The 3,394-nt window shown below is 53.7% G+C and overlaps 1 long non-coding RNA gene across 1 annotated transcript; it reads left to right on the top strand.

Annotated features, from left to right (window-relative positions):
• Positions 1-123: 123 nt before the first annotated feature.
• LOC112975607 lies at positions 124-2,152 on the top strand. Its single transcript, XR_003256678.1, has 2 exons — positions 124-597; positions 1,789-2,152. It is a non-coding gene; the product is annotated as an uncharacterized LOC112975607 (long non-coding RNA).
• Positions 2,153-3,394: the final 1,242 nt, after the last annotated feature.

Here is a 3,394-nt window from a genome sequence, read left to right as displayed (position 1 = left end):
ATCTATCTATCTTGGTGGCCTTGTGCTGCAGTACAGAGTCTTGAAGAGAACACTTGCCTCCTGCATGGGAGCTGGTTGTTGGGCAGGGTTGGAGAGGGAAGAAAAGCTCTCGTATGGACTAGCATTCTCAGAAGTTTAGAAACTTCAGTTACAGTTGTTGGGGTGGAGTTAGTGAGGAAAGGATTATCTGCACCATCTTGAAACCCAGCAAAGTGGCACTGAACACTTTTTTCAGTCGGGATGATCTCGTGTGCAAAGGCCCCTTGGGTGCGGAGATTTCTGTTGCTGTGGTTTTTGGAGGCAGCTTTTATTTAGCTAGCATACAGGACCTATCTCAGGCACTGCAACCCCTTAAGTTAGTATCTCATGTGGCTGTTGTTTATTAATAGATTGACATTCATAGCTCAAGAACATAGCAGGAAGACTTAACAGCTTTTATAATTCTTGAAATTACACATACACTTCAGCTTGTTAAGGAAGCGTGTCAAACTCATTTTATCTCTGGATGTCTTGCGATAGACCACTCTCTGCAGCAGCCCCCTCTGTGCAGGGTTGGAGCTGATGTGCATGGACAGACGTAGCCTCCGACATCATCAGGTAACACAGCCTGAATCTTGTTCTCTCTCTCTTGCCTCCAGGGTGCCGTTTCTGAACAGCCCCACTGAACCTGTGCAACGCTGTCACTCAGTAGTGAATGGCTGTGCAGCGTGTGCCCGTAAAGCCCTGCCTGCGTAAGGGAGCTACTATCACTGACAGCTTCAGAGCAGTGCRGGTCCCTGCCACGTGCAGGAGCAGATCTCGGTGCCTGCTCTGTTCCTCCCTTCTCAGTTCTCCCCTCTTTCACATGCTATCTCTTTTTCCTCACCCCAGCTGTATATCTTTCATGTCATTCTTATATTTTTTCAACAAGATTCTCTTTCCCTGCCTGCCTTCCCTGCCCCATCCGAACTCAGCTGCCAGCTGCTTCACTTGTAAATGCCATGGGATCTTCCCAGAGGTGGGAYGTGCTAGCTCTGCTCCTGGTGAAGGCCATCATCAGCCCAGGGCTTCCACCTGCTGCCTCAGTCAGGCTCCCAGAGTACATGTAGCTCCCATCTTCCTATGACTGGCCCCTTTGCTGTGCTGGTGCTGCTATGGGAGCAGYGTCATTAGCTGCTTGCATTTGGCCCGTTCCTCCGAGAACTTCAGGGGAAAAAAAAAAAAAGCACATTTGGCTCCTTTAGAGTTTGTTTTAATTTTTAGAGGAAGGTTGCCTGATGGGGCCCTGGACTTGGAATCAGATCTGGGACCAGTTTCCAGCTCTGCTGAGGCTTCCTGAGTGAAGCTGGACACTTTGCTTAACCATTCGTCTGTAAATTAAATTACCTCTACCTTCCTTCTCTTGCACTTGGATTGTCCAGCCTGCGCAGGGTGCACAGGGGCTGAGACGTTTCTTCATTACAGGCTTAATGGAGCCTACAGAGCATGTAGCCATGATCTTGGCCAGAGCCTCTAGGTGCTACTGAAATACAGAGTTCCTGGGTATTGAAATGGATGTGGTACCCTTCTAGGCAGTGCTAGGCAATCTCCCAGTCAAAGGGAAGGAGAAAAGAGGTGGGTCTGGTTTGGGCCTGACTGCGTGGCCACCCCTGCTCTGTTTTCCCTGTGTCTGTTCCTCTGTCGGTGTCTTAGGAGAGTAGCTGGTAGCTTGTATGTGAATGTGATTGCTTCTGCAGTTATTCCCTGCTGCTGGGATGACAGCTCGTTAATCAGCTAGCTCTTTGAGAAAATGCCTTTGTTTTGCTGCAGAAGAGGAAGAGGCCCRGCGGGCCTGGAGCACTAGACATTGTGCGTTATGCAAATGGGTGTGCGTCACGGAGCCACCGATGCGCGCTCAGGCGAGGGGCCCTGAGGAGGGTTTGCTACTGGAGCAGAGAACAGAAGAACTCTTGTTCCAGCTCTCGCTGATGCCACTTCCAGTGCAGCCGCCCACTTGTTCAGCTGGACCAGAGGCAGCAGCGATGCCAGCGGGAACAGGCTGCCTCTCCTGCGTCTGTCCTTTGCTCCAGTATTTTTATCTCAGCTGGCAGAAAAGGAAGTGTTAGTCCATGGCTCCAAATGAAGGTACTTGTTGTTACAGTGRATTAATAAATGCTAGCCTCTGAGACGCTAACCCTGCTATTCTTAGGGATCTTTACAAGCCTCGGTGATTTCCATCCCATGGCTAAATATTTCCGCCTCCCGGGAGAATGGAGCAGTCCCAGGCCCAGCCCTGTGCAATGTCCTGATGCCCTCTAGTGGGACTTGGCACGCCGTTGGGGCAGGCTGCCACAGGCCCAGAGTCCCCTCACAGCCATGCTCCATCAACAGGGCAACTTTGGGGGGAGAAAATGTCACCCCCTGCTCAGGAAAATCTAGCTTCTTGCCTGGCCTCGCAGCCTTCCTCTGCCCTCTGCAGTGCCTCCCGACTACAGGGTTCTCTGTGCTGGCCCTGTGTAGCACTGTGTCACCCTGTCTAGGACTGGTGTGTTTTGCRTGGTCTTTCTGCCTCTCGGCAGGCTGGTGACAGGCACAGAAAGTATTTTCCAGGCAGGATGAGGAAGCCAGGCCCCACCTGGGGAAGTAGGTGCTGGAGTCCTGTTACACAAACACTGCACACAAGAGCCATGTGCTACACAGAGTCACGCTCACACTGATAAAACTGCACAATGTCAGGAAGGGGTAAGCCCAGGGTATGACACAGCCTGGTGCTGTCTGTTTGGTACCAGACGGGGTGTCACCTTTGGTCACTTAACGCCACGTGGCTGGGACAGACTCCCGCCAAGTGCAAGGCTTCCTGTTCCCTGCTCTGGATGGCTCTGAGCCAGGCGCAGAGCCCGGGCTGTGAGAAGGGTCAGGATCCTGCTCAGACCAAACTGAGTCACTGGTATCAGCGCTCCACCCGCCCTCAGGGCGGCGGATCAATGGGTTGTTCACTGATTTCGCTTCACCTCATGCGGGGTCAGGGCTGCCCTGGCCAAGTGAACCTGCTCCTGCCTCCAGGCTGTGCTGCCCTGCCCCGGGTGCCCCGAGCAGCCTGGGCATCTGCTCGCCCTCCCCAGGGCGCTTGGTTCTTTCACGTTTCCGTCCCACTCGGAGCGGGGCTGTGGTGGCAATGGAGAACACGGMCACCGGTCCGCATCGCGCTCTGCAGACAACGTGCGAATCGGGTATGTGCCCGTGGGGGACAACATCGGCCGCCCGCACCAAAGCCTGGCGATAGGCACGCGGCTTCGGATCCTGCCTTTGTCCCCCTGCCCTTAAACACCCCTCGCAGCACGGGAACGCTTGTGTCCCTCCAGGCGACTGTCGCAGGTTGCTCGCAGACCAGAAATGGTGACATTTGCAGGGTTTTTGCAATAAACTACCCCCCCCC

Source organism: Apteryx rowi, unplaced genomic scaffold (genome assembly GCF_003343035.1).
Source record: "Apteryx rowi isolate R43461 unplaced genomic scaffold, aptRow1 scaffold_68, whole genome shotgun sequence".
Classification (NCBI taxonomy): domain Eukaryota; kingdom Metazoa; phylum Chordata; class Aves; order Apterygiformes; family Apterygidae; genus Apteryx; species Apteryx rowi.
Note: the sequence above shows the minus strand (reverse complement) of the source record. Positions and strands in the feature narration are given on the sequence as shown.